This window comes from Haemaphysalis longicornis, unplaced genomic scaffold (genome assembly GCF_048455015.1).
Source record: "Haemaphysalis longicornis isolate Haplotype H1 unplaced genomic scaffold, Haemaphysalis longicornis Haplotype H1 scaffold_3, whole genome shotgun sequence".
NCBI classification, from domain to species: domain Eukaryota; kingdom Metazoa; phylum Arthropoda; class Arachnida; order Ixodida; family Ixodidae; genus Haemaphysalis; species Haemaphysalis longicornis.
Window position 1 is genome coordinate 25,487,516 of NW_027526335.1, and position 13,049 is coordinate 25,500,564.

Sequence of the window (13,049 nt, forward strand, 5' to 3'; positions counted from 1 at the left end):
GCAACACGGGGCTGCACACCCCTTTCTGCTGGTCTGGGTAGAATCTAGGAAGCTGTGGTCTGCATCCAGGGATACGCAACTGGCTGCTGAACAACAAGCGTGGATCCAACTCGTGAAGTCAGCGCGATTGTGTTGGTTTAGCTAAGTCATGTATATATTGACGCAGAAAAGGGGAAAAAAAAGGAAGAGAATGCTGTAGTCGGCGGGTGCATTGTCTGCTCCCGCGGAGTCCCGCCACTTCCGGTTCGAAAGCTCTCCTGGCCTCCCGTAGGCCGGCGGCTTTCATGCGAGCGTGTGCTGGTTGTTTATCTTTTTCCATCGAAAGCAAAAACGCTCATGCATCACGCATTCAATGAATAACAACGATGAATCCTACTAGGGGCTGCTCTGAAAGGTAAGCACCCTGTGACGAATAAACAACACGCACACGCGTGCGTAAAAGCCGTCGGCGTACAGGAGGCCAGGCGAGATCTCGAACCGGAAGTGGCAAGAGCAGACGACGCACCCATGAGCCTTTGCGGTTTTTACCGGTCACCTATTCTAAGGTCCCGGGGGCATTACATGGGGGGGAGGGATTTGTTTACACACAGACAAAAAACAATTAAACAACATTTGTAAACAGTTAGTCAACTGCATACAGAGTAGGCACAACAACTTATTAAAAGAAATGGTAATATATGAGTGGCAAAACGCGTTAAAACAGCAGAAATGCTCGAGCAAGAAACCGCAGTACAGTCGAACCCCGCAATAACGAAACCACCGGGGAAAGCAAGAAAATTCGCTTTTGCGGGAATTTCGTTGCCGCGAGAATGAAACATAAACGACCGGGAAATTGGCCACAAACCAAAAATTTATTTTCTAAAGTCGGTTATATTACTTCCTGAGCCTTACCTTGCAGCCAGCGTCACAGTTCAGCTATCACTGTACAAGTGGTTCATTGCTAGTCGTCGTGCGCGCCCAAGAACAACGAGATCATGTCAAACGCATCCAAAACATTCCGTGGGTTCACCTTCTCTGCACGTTTTCCACCCTGGCCCTCGGCACCGAGTATGTCCGATCATGCAAGTGGAGCCCAGCTTCTTCTGTTTACGAACTTTGCCACAGAATGGCACCTCGTTGCACCAATACTGTTTACAAAACTTAGTGAGCACCGCTTTCTAGACGTCGAGAAAGGTCACAGCTGTCACTGTTTTGTTTTGTGCACGTGCGCCATTGAAAACTGGTGGGATCCTTGCTTTTCAAAATGGTTGAGCCAGCTGCAGGCGTTTCCAAACTCGTCGGCGCTATCCTCCCTTGGGCCACTGACTTGGGCCATGATGGCTGCCTTATGTCGTAGCGATAAAAACCTCCACTTTTGGTCTGGCGAAGGCATCTTACTGAGAGCAAACATGCCAATCGCCACACACAAACAACAAACGCACGCGCTCTGTTCAGCGGTAGTGGGCTAGCGTAGCCCAAGCCAAAGCCACGACTTGAGTCACCATGTGTCGCCCCCTTATGGTGCCGCTATGAAACTGCCTTCACGGCCGCCGGCCGCGCGGTCTTTTGTAAACAAATATGGCGGCGGCCATGCAAGCGTGCTGTGGCTGAAGGTTATGCACTTTGAGTCCAAAAAAATGCGCGTGAGCACTTTTTGGACACAGTTACCCTCCAATGGGTAGGTAAAATGACGACCAAACTTGCACCGAATTTGGTTAACACGGGATCAGTTTCCAAAAACGTTTCGTTGCCGCGAGATATAAAATACATGGGCGTCTATGGACGTTCGCCGGGGATGCGAAAATATTTCTTTGCTGCGGGAATTTCGTACCCGCGGGATTTCGTTATCGCGGGTTTTGACTGTATATCTATAGATGTCACAAATTTTAATTTACAAGGAAATCTAAAAAGGCAATTTTAAAAGATCATGTCTCAGTTAAGTTTGCTAGTGGGATGGTAATGAATTCCATTCAGTGCTACTGAGCAGTAGGGGGGAATTTCGACGGCCGTTAGTCCTGGCAAAGATCGGAATAACTTTACGCGCATGATCAAGGCGAGATGAGACATGAAGTGCGGGACGAATGTGAGTGTGTGAAGACGAGCGGTCCCTGTGGAACAAAGGTGGGAAGTATGTTAACCCGGAAAATTTTCTGCGCATGGCACGAGGCGGCAGGTCAAGAGATTTTTTCAGTGAAGATACACCTTGGTGCGGAGAATATGACGATAAAATGAACTTTTCAGCTTTAAGGCCGACCTTCATGCAAGTGACATGTTGGCGAAAAAGCGGGGAATGGCGGGTGTCGTAAATACGGCTGTTTGCCGGCGAGCTACGTGAGCTGGATGTCGAACGCGCGGCGCGACCGGAAGCGGAAAACGGCTTTTTGAAGCCGCAACCAATCACAGCTTTGTACTTCCTGTCTGCGCAGAGCGCCTGCGCACACGGCAGTCAAAGAGCAGACGCTCCTTTCGCACCTTTTCTGGGTACAGTTGTATCTCTTGTACAGTAAGCATGGAGAGGAGAAGACGGTGACGGTAGGTAGTTGCCATTTGGAGTGTACCGCGGTGTGCAAAAGTGTAGTCGAAATGGAGAAGTTCAGCGCGTGAAACTGAAAGTATCTGCAAAGCAAAACAAGAGCAAAACAAAACCCCCGAGCAGCTTCACCCATTGTTGCCATTTGGAAATGTTTGTGCGCTAACTATGAAGCCAGTCTCCAAAAAAGGCTTGTACAGTAAACAAATAAGTAAATACACATTATTTCAGGTGTTTACATTAAGTTTGATTACTTCCTAGTTAGGTTTTGTTGAAGACAAATTTCGAGCAAGGTTATATTTACGCAGATGTTGTTTTTAATTGTACATCTGGCAACTTTGATGCAAGCAGCTCGCTCGGCGGCGGTGTTCGCCGCTTCACGTTGCATGGAGGTCGGGGTGGGCGAAAACTGAGCGGCTGCCGCGCGAAGTTCGTCGAGAAATTTCGCTGCATGGAGGTCAGCCTTTATTGGGAACGGTCTTTACTAAGTTGGTAAGATGAAGATGATGGGAGTGCCATATTTTATTAGTTGCATAATCTGTGATGGTATAATTAACCAAAGATAAGGATGAATCCTGGTGATTGAGTTAGCCTGCCGTGAATGGTGCGTTAGGAGGCCAAGCTATTTTCAGCGCTTTGCTAGTATAAGTTCGGCATGACAGTTCCAAGTTAGATTGAGATATGAAGGAAAACATGAAGCAGTGGCGACCCTTTAGCACTTTCCGGCGATTTCTCTGTGATGTCATAGAATCTTGATTGTGCAATTGGCAATCATCAACCGTAGAAGTCCGAATATAGGTCGAGATTTTTTACCGAGAAATTTGCCGAAAAGTCGCCCCTCGACCTATATGCTCGTCATTGACTTGATATTATGTGTCATCTAGCAACCAGGCAGTCCATCGGGCCCACCCAAACCGCAAAGGCACCATCGCCAGCAACATCAAAATCAGGCGCGGCACCATCTTTGTTTTGTTGCTTCTCGCGCTGTCAGTGAACGTGTGTGTGCTATTTTCTTCTTGCTCAAGATAAGTTCAGGCACTTGGTGCCAGTTTCCCACAGCATTTAAAAGAAACATTATAGGTATGCGCAAGCCAACAGCAACGTGTCCGACTAGTGCCACTTCGGTGTCACGGAAAAGAGTGCACACTCTTGGCGTAAGCTGAAGGGGCACCTCTCTCTAGGCAACGCTTGGAAGACCTTGTTTCTGCGTGCTGGGTGATGCACCAGGTACTGTAGAATAGGGTTTTGTCCGCAAGCATTGTGCGATGTTAGGAATAGATGGCTGGCGACATCCCCAAGACGCCTGTTGGCCGCCTGCAAGACCATCCCTCGTGACAGTCTGCACATGGTTAAACATGATTGGGTGATTGCAGTGGGCTCTCCTGATTTATTTGATCTCATCACTTGAATTCTGGCCCATGTTACATCACTGTGGCACGCACGTTAGAAGTTTTTCTGTTTCTCGAATTCTTGCTGCGAAAGGAGCTGAGCTAGCTACTGATGGCTAGTTCTTTCAAATGTCTTCATGGCCCCTTGAAGACAGCTTGAGCGTTAGCTGTTTTCTATCAGCAGATCTTATGTTGCACATTGGGGTTTTCCTGCCGCTAAAAGGTGAGTGGCTGGTTGAAATGCTGACACCAAAGCTCTCTGAGGGTACGGTGTAGTAGACCAGTGGTTCTCAGCCTTGAGCATGCCGGGGACCCCCTTCGGGCTTGCTAAAGTTACGTGGTACCCCATGAACAACTGCGTTGATCCAAGTCACAACGTCATACAATTTGCACTTGCAGCTATAGTCGGCCACATACTTGTTTGACGCCCGCAATTTGTGTCTTACTTTTGTGCTGATGCACACGTGTCCTATTATGAAACAATTTGCTCTTGCCGCTCGGCCTGTCGTGCATCTGGCTTTTTCCATAGCTGGCGTGTTGTACAAAAAAACCAATGGTAAAACTTCGGCTCTTAAACATACAAAGCACCTTTCTGCATCCAGTAAGTGTTGGTGAGAAGGAGGAAATAGGACGGGGGTACTTTCAGGGATTTCTTCGAGGACCTTTAAATGCCCCGCGGACCCCCATTTAGAGCCAATGGTGTACACAGTTGGGTTTTAAACAAAGCATGACATGACATTGCTAGCCCTTTAGGTGAAAAGGGACGGGTAGCGAGGGGAAGTGGGTAAAGAGGAATGCCCGTACTACATCATCGATATCATCAATGCAGACGCTATGAACATTGCCTGTTACTATGTTGTGATCGTAAACTTAAAGTTTGCAGGACAGCATTCATGCGAGGTCATTATAATGGTGGACATGCACGTGTCCATGGCATCGCTCGTACTCTGGAAGTATAGTTGGCACAGCTGTTGGTGCGAAGTGTGGGCTTGAACAGCACAATCAAACGCCATACTCCAACGGTATGAGGTAGAGGAGAGGGGATAGACTGTTAAGAGTGTGTAGGACGGTGCCAAAGGGGACGGGATGATGTGCTAAGCCACTGCGTATGCTACAGCTAGGAACGCCAACAGTGAGGTGCCAGGGAGGAGGAGGTTGCATGCAGTCGTAGAAAGCTCATGAAACACTCTATTGTAATTGGTGCTACTCTTTTTCACTGCACATGTTCTGCAAGCTGCTCCCCTTACTCTGTTTGAGCCAAGCAAGCCTATTTTTGCCAACCCAGGAGGAGATTGTATGCTTAGCTGGTGAATACTTGACATGTTGGTTGAATTCAGTCATTTCCGTTCAACTCGGATCATGACGTTCATTTGCTTAAAGGGACACTAAAGGGTGGATAGAAGTTGGCCTGTATCGATAGATTCTGGTGTCGAGAATCTAAATACAGTGGACTCCCGTTAAGATGAACTCGTGAAGAGTCCGTAAAAATTCGTTTTAAGCGGAGGTTTTTTGCATTGTGACTGTTACAAGAGCGGAAAAATTGTGTTCGTCTTGAACGAGTTCGTCTTAACGGGAGTCCACTATACACCATTCTCACAACAGGCAGTTGCTTAATAATACAGAAAACGCCAGAAACATGAAAACGGGACTACACCCCGTACGCTTTTGGGTACCACGGTTTGTGACATCACAAAAATGGTGAGCGGAGAGAGCTCATTGGAGAAGCATCTATGTAGATGGTTTCCTGAAATAAACAGTTCCTGAGGGGTTGAACACGGGAAATAAACGTAAATCAAAACTTTCTGTGAGCTCACCGTATCTGAAAAACAGACTACAGCTTTTATATACTGCAAGGCAGGCTGCTTCCCTCACTATTCAGTCAGCTTTCAATTTCATTTTCAAAAAGCATGGTGCGCAGTTACTGAAATCTATATAACACATGACAGTGGGTGCCTGAGCTTCTGCAAGCAATACACCCTGCAGGAAGCAGCTAACGTCAGTTCATTAGAAGCGCCAGAACGAACTTCATTTAAAATGTTGATATAGGTGTAGTGTGCCCGGCTCGAACATAATCGCCCGTGAAATGAACTTGCTGCGAGTGGTTAGCTGGCCGAACCGCCCGTTCACCTCGAGCCGTCGTTAATAATCCGCAAAGCATGCGTCACTCTCCCCTTGTTATGTTTGAGCGAGGAGGAGCGTGGGCAATGACAACTGCCGGCACGGCTGCTGGGAAGAATGTTTGTCACGCTGGGTTCGCGCCACATGACAAAAGATAATGTAAGGGGGCTGTGATCGCCAGATGAGGTGAAATGGAGGCGCCCTCCTGAGCTGCGCCAGCCGGGAACCCGTGACCCCGCACTTGATATTCGAAACAGCACTTGTTGCTTCAAAAGAGGCTTCGCGGCCAGCCGGCTGAATGGGGTCTGGGAATCCAGAGTAGACAGGCACACCGGCCGCTCGAGCATTTAAAAACGTGTTTCTGATTCTGTCGGTCAAAATCGCAAACGTTCAAGCCAGCCTCCTCGTCCAGAGAAACGTGCCGCAGTCCGCCATTGCTTGGAGACGTAAAAGCTACCGTTGCCAACATTTACGCTCTAGACCGCACCAATGCTGCCAGTGCTTCGCTCCTAGTTTGTGACGCAATCGCCACATCACGAAAAAATGAAACAGAAGCGGGGTAGAGAAAAGCCAGCTTTGTTTGCTTATTTCTCGGCAAATAACGCATCGTTGCTCGTTGAACAAAAGCCGAGAGAGCTACAAAACGTATCATTTTTCAATTAAAAGAAAATTTTGTTCAGCCTTTAGTGTCCGTTTAAAATCATGTTATTGGCAAGGACTCAACGTTTTTCACTGCAACAGGGAAGGGTTTCCCTATTGTACATTAGACTCAATTTGAGCGAAGAAACTTCTGAAAAGTTTATTTGTCACTGTAGAGAGAACAGGGACCTCTATGAAATGTCAACTTCAAAAATAGGAGAATAGTCTGCTACTGCTTCTGTTTCTGATTTAGAAGGTGATGGTCATCGTTTCATTCAACAGACAAGTATATTAGGAAGCGTTGTTGCAATTTGTACAGTTAAAAATGAGCGTGAGGGCTTTTTCTTTCGTTTTTTTTTTTTTGCTCAATTGGGATTTTTTTTATTATTAAAAGAGTTCAAGCAAGAGTTTGGTCAAAGAAAACTTACAGGGGTTAAGCCTGGTTTAAAATTTCATGCTCCATTGGCGAGAAGAAAAACTGCTTTATTTGCAAAAGTTTGTTTTACTTTCGTGCCAGATTTCGCCGGTATTACCATGACATTGTACCCATTTTGTTTTCCGGAAATCTTCAGAGTGCAGCAGCGCTGCAAATACACCACTGAAGCACCGACGGGTATCAGTTGAACAATTTTTTGATAAAAATGGGACTGTAAGAAGTGGCTTCCCCTTGTCCCAACCTCATCTCACACCACGCTTCATACACTGCAGTGCAATCGGCAGGCTTTCTTATCTAGTCAACGTTCACCTGCTCCAATTCCTTTAATATGAGGGCTATCCCCTGGCTGGTGTGTCTATTCGGTGCGATATTTTGCGTTTACAACACTGAAAGCGTTTTCGTATACACACCTGCAGGGTTTAGATAAGTGCACTCTCAAAAGCTTTGATATTATTCATCGATTGGCAACATTGTGCACAGGTAGCCGTTGCAATCATTGATTGTACTGCGCTACATACGGATGCCCAGAAAGGAAAACTCAGTTTGTAGCATGCAACTTTGTTGGTGACAAAACGACCCTTGGAAGGGCAAAGAATTCGCTCGCTCAAAATACCACATTAGGTGCATTAGGATCATTTCGCCGTTAGTAGAAGCCTGTCGATGGCGCCTCATGAGGAAGGCTGCTAATTGTGACGTAACTGTGCGAATTGTGAAGTACTTGTGTAATTTATTGCATTGCAAAATTACTGTGTAAGTGGCATCATGGTTCTAGCGGCTGGATATGGTGCTCCATAAATTGCCACCTGTGTCTAAATGACTGAATTGTCTGTACAACGCCAACAAAAAGAATGCTAGGTCTTTATAATAGCATTGCAACACCCTGTATGTTTCACAATTCGCGAGTGTCCCTTGGAAGGACGCTTTTTAAGCATTTGTATAGATTTCTTTCTTGGTTGCGACCCACAAACACCGAAACCTAGTCGCGTGTTATCTGTCCTCCTCGCTCCACTTCTCGTGGTTGCGCGTAACGGCTTGCAGAAGCCCTTTTGCGGAGCTGCAGTGCGCTGACCCCCTGCACTTTGTTGCCATTACTTATGCATCCGAGCTGGCTGTGGGGCCCACCCTTTCTGGACCGCCGATGTTGCGTCAAGCCTCTTCGCTGCGGTTCAGGCACGGGCCGAGAAGCTTGTTCACTCTATTGGATTAAGAAGCGCCACAAAGGAGAGCCCGCAGTGGACACATGGGAGGACAGAAAGTGGCAGACTAGGGCCTAAGCTGGTGTTGCGTGAACACCGCAGTGTGGCTCGTCGCGTGGCGTTTGTTTCGTTGCGATGAGGGCAGTGGGATTTGATTTAACAGCACGAACAGGTGGGGCTGAAGAAAGATTAGCACTTCTAGTTTAGCAGCATGCTTTTATCTGCCATTCATTAACTTGTGGGCATCTCCTGGTGGCTCTGGAGGGGATTGCGGAATCACTTTGTTTTTTATTGCCGGTGCGCAAGTTTCCACTCCCGATTGCGTCTCCATGTTCAGGTTGCGCGACTAGCCTACACATGTTGGGTCGGAATGTTGCAGTAGCTGGTTCCTTGTGCAGAGGCAGTCGATTTGAGTTGTTGCAGTCGTGAAGGTAGGCATGGCAGTTTCGGTTGCCTTCGGTGCCCTGATGAATTGGTAACGCATTGTCGGTAGGTGTTGGTTCACTTTGTCTACAGCGTACTAACCAACAAGAGAAGGTAACATATCCGTGTTGCATCCCATTGTTCCAAGCCCATCCAGACCTTCTTTTCATTTTGTGATTTTTTCAATTCAAAATCTTCTTTTTTAGCTGTACAAATCTCCTAGTTACATTTTTCCCACTGTAAAAAGCAGCTTGGAATTAAAAAGGATGCCTCGTGTAGTTCAAAGCCGGAAACAAAGCTCCGAGCTCGTAATGAGTATATTGTACCATTTACAAAAAAAAAAAAACACATTCTTCAGCTAAAGACAACATTTGGAAAATAATGACACACCGACAACCACACACTCTCTCTCAGCACGTGTGGCTGTTTATGTGTTGCCGGCGGAAGAATGGCAGGTCAAACGACAGTTTGTGAGAGTGCAGCAGGGCAGATGGAAGGTGCTCGACTCCTTTTTTTTATTTTTTTCTCCACCAACATTTTCGGTTCTTGCTCGTGCTGTATTGTTGTCATTGTTAGATCTGTGTGCCCGGTGGAGCGGCGCCTCCATTTGACGAGCTCACAGTATTGACTCAAATCTCCCGCAGGCGCACATCTGTGCGGGCGTGCGTTCTTGGCAGCTTGTTACTGTTCACACTTCAAACAGCTGGGTATTTGTCGCTCCAGGACTTTTATGCGCTTTTCCTTTTCGCAAATGTTCCTTGCCCGGTTACTAGATCTAGCAGTCTTGAGCTTCAAGAAAGACCGTTGATTGGGGTTTTGTCGTGTGAAGAAGGGGGCGCAGAGAAGAGCATCCCGTGGTAGTTCGGTTCGTGCTTGCGCTTTAAAGTACATTGTGAAAGCTCCGATGACGCCTCTGACACTCAAACTGATTTCTGGTCTAATATTCAGCCTTGCTTAAATTATTACGTTCTGTGGGGACTAAGTGCCTTCAAATACAATTTGTCACTTTCATGTGGAGTGCGTCTCGGTTGTTATTGCACTAAGCGAGTGCCTGGGACGATGGGTTCACAGAAATTCAGCAAGGCCGGCAGCGTGGACGAAGTCAAAAGGTGTCCGGGTGCTGCAGTTTGACTGGTATACCTCACGGTTGTCTATACGTAGTCATTTAGGTACTTCCGGAATTTTTTCATGCCCCAATTAAGTGCAGTCTAGCGTCGCGCCGAACGCTTTTAGCTGAGTTGCCGTTCTTGCCCTGTGATTCCTGGGTGGTGCACACTGCACCGCAGCACGGTATCCCTTAGTGTTTCTCCAACCTGTTCTGCTTGTGCTTTTTATCCGCATCTTTTGTGCAATAGCATTTGTGGCGGCAGGCATGGCGGCGTTGAAATTTTCTACCCGACGGCGTCGTGCAGCAGGTGTGCGGACTCAGTCAGCTGACTGTGGAAATCCCGCCCAGCGCTTGGGAAAAAAAAAAAAATTGTTTAAAACGGTCCAGTTGGCCCGTTTTAACCATTGCATGCAGCGCTAATTCGCGAGGCTCGTGCGAACGCTCTTTGGTGCAGAGAAGCTTCCGTGGAAAGGAAGCTGCGCCTTATCGCAGCAACGGGCGCTGTTGATCGGGGTTGGTTGCGGCAGCAGCGCCTTTCTTCCTCGCACCTGTGTTTACGGCCTCCGCGGTGGGCTGGCGCCTGCCTCCCGGCCAGCATCTCGCGTCGTCGTGTAGCTGAACAAACGTCGGGCCCCGTCTGCTCGCGGTGGTGGACCGCACCCGCGCGCTGCGGAACTAGTTCGTCTTCCTTTCCGCCCCTACTCCCGTAACATCGGTGTCGGAACGTACCAGGGAACGCGGGCGTTTGAGAAAACACCATTTTACAGAATAGCCGTCGAAAGAAAGAGCGAGAAAACAGAAACGTTTGCTACGCCGCACTCTTGCTGTTGAGATCTTGTTTACCGATCCGCGCCGCTGAGTGGAAAGGGTGGGGATAGATTGAAACGCTCGGTGGTGAGGGTTTGGCTGCGCCGAAAGGGGAAGCAACACTTAACCAAGTTGTCCGCTCTCTTCGGAGAATGCGAATTCCGTTCTTGTTTTGTTTGTTTCTGTGGTCTGGTTTCTGCATTCGGCGGCTCTCGGAAAAAACGCAGGTACCTCCGATGGTGCCGCGATTAAAACGGCTAACGGAATTTCGCATTGCGGAGTGGTTGCTTACCGGTCGAGACGCGGCGCGCGCTTTCTTAGTTCTCTCTCGTTCTTTCGTGCGCGCGGCAACTCTGTTGGTAACAAGCAAACCAGCTCCTCGCTTCCCCTCGCAACAGGAGGGGAAGAAAGTGCTTTCCTGGAAACGGGAGCACGTTTCGAAGATTCCGCGTAATCTGCAATAGAAGCGCGTGTGGGTGCACGCCTTCTATTCATTCGGCCACCGTCGGCTCTCGCGGGTGAAAGATGAGCGTGGCTAGAACGTGGCGGATCCGAGATTTGACCTGTTAGCTTTTCGAAGCGGCCCCATTCCTCACGATCTCGGACGTCAATTTCTGGGCGTATTTTCTTCTACGAGGCGTGCGCTTGGGTGCGTTGTGCGTACGTGCCTTGCGCCCGCTGCCAGGTTTCGAGGAATGGATTGGATAGCTCTTCGCATGCGGGAGCTTTCACGGTGCTTTTCTCCCCGTCTTTCCGCAGCGCGTGTGCTTGTATGCGGTCTCCGCATCCTCGCCGCTCCCCCAACTTGAAAGTTTAATGATTGGTTTATTAGTTCATTGTATGCTTGAGCATTCAGCGATCGTTGGTTAAGATATTTAAATACATTTCAGCCATTCAGGCCACCTCGTTAGCGCACAAACCCGTGCTGTCGACCTCTGGTCGCGTCCTTTTCTAGCGGCGGGCTTTTATGGCGGGCTAATGAGAAAGCGGGCGTTAGTTTCGGGAAAACCTGCTGCTTAGTATAAGCCCACGGTGAGGCCGGCCAAATGACCGACATTAAGTACACGTAGCGGGACTTCAGGGAGGAGCAATTTCGGTCCAAGGAACGGAATAGCGGCGGTTTATATACTGTGATGAAACCTACGACGGAAAAGAAGTCTCTCGCACGAAAGTGTGTTCATTTTCCCCGGAGCCGTTACAACCACATGGTGTTTTTTTTTTTTTTTTCGCCTTTCTGTCCCGACTTGTCCGTGTATCTGCGGCGAGCGATAACAAAGGATTTAATGAACGCTATCCGGCCTTTGTTTTGCGCTTCGCGGGTTTGCTAAAAAGGGGGAAGAAAAAAAGCTAAAACTGCGAGTCTCCCCTGCCCTTCTGGTCCCCTCCTCCCTCGGTACCGGGGGGAGGGGGGGGGGTAATAAATGACCACGCGGAGTCGTCGGCGATCAGCATAATAGCGCCGCTTGGTCTTTGGTCGCGCCTCGCCGCCGTCGCGTTATTAAGGCAAGGGGGAGGGGGGAAAGAGGTAGCCGTGTGACGCGCACGAAAAAGGGGGAAGAGAGCTGTAGAGATCGAAAAAATGTTCCCGCGTGATGAATGGAGCGTCCGTGTTTGCCCTGTAATTTTTGTTTGTGCCCGCTTTCTGAACTCGCTGTCTCCCCATCTTTGTCGGCGGATCCCACGGCGTCGGCGTGCGTGGCGCGCGAATCGTTTCTCGTCGTTGGGCGGTTTACCGGCGAGCCTGTCGCCGCTGGGAAGTGGCCCCTAATGGATGGGTTCCAATGATGCGCAGGGGGAGAAACAGCCCGCCGCAATTTTTTTTCGTCCGAGAAAAGTAATTCAGTACCGATGCGAACCGAGGTGGTCTGTGGGGCCGTTATCGGTGTTTCTTTCCGCGTGGTCGCGCTCCTCCGAAGTTTTGGACTGATTGAACTTTATTGCGTATGCTTAGATGGGGCATGTCAACATTTTCGCGTTGATTTGCGTTGGTGTGTCAGCAGGGCGAGCGACAGAGTACAAAAAAAAAAAAAATGGCACAGCTTGCACTAGTGGCGCAAGGCTGGAGAAAGAGCGCCGAGCTGGCGGCCCTTCGTCATAGAGCCGGCTGATTTCCGAATTTGCCGCTGAAAGTTATCCGTGACTGGCAGGCCAGGATCGTTTTGTCGGCAGGCTTTCGCATCTTTGCAGAAGTGGATCGCGTTAGCACGCGCTATAACTGGCGGCAACCGGCTTTGCGCATTCAGCGTCTGTAGCGCGAGCTGTTTTGTGCTTCCTAAAGCCACTAGGTGAGGTAGCTTATTTAGTGGCTCTGGTGCTTCCCACATCAGGCGCGAACGCACGTGAACTGGCGAGGAGCAGAGCACGCGAGATATACGAACCTCAAAGGTCGAGCGGTTGCGGGGCGCGCGATGACGCCATAGCTAGG

At 48.9% G+C, this 13,049-nt stretch overlaps 1 protein-coding gene across 3 annotated transcripts in view; it reads left to right on the forward strand.

Moving 5' to 3' along the window:
- The window catches only part of LOC144174167 (uncharacterized), a 239,773-nt gene that overhangs the window by 165,302 nt on the left and 61,422 nt on the right, over positions 1 to 13,049 (forward strand). The window lies entirely within an intron of this gene.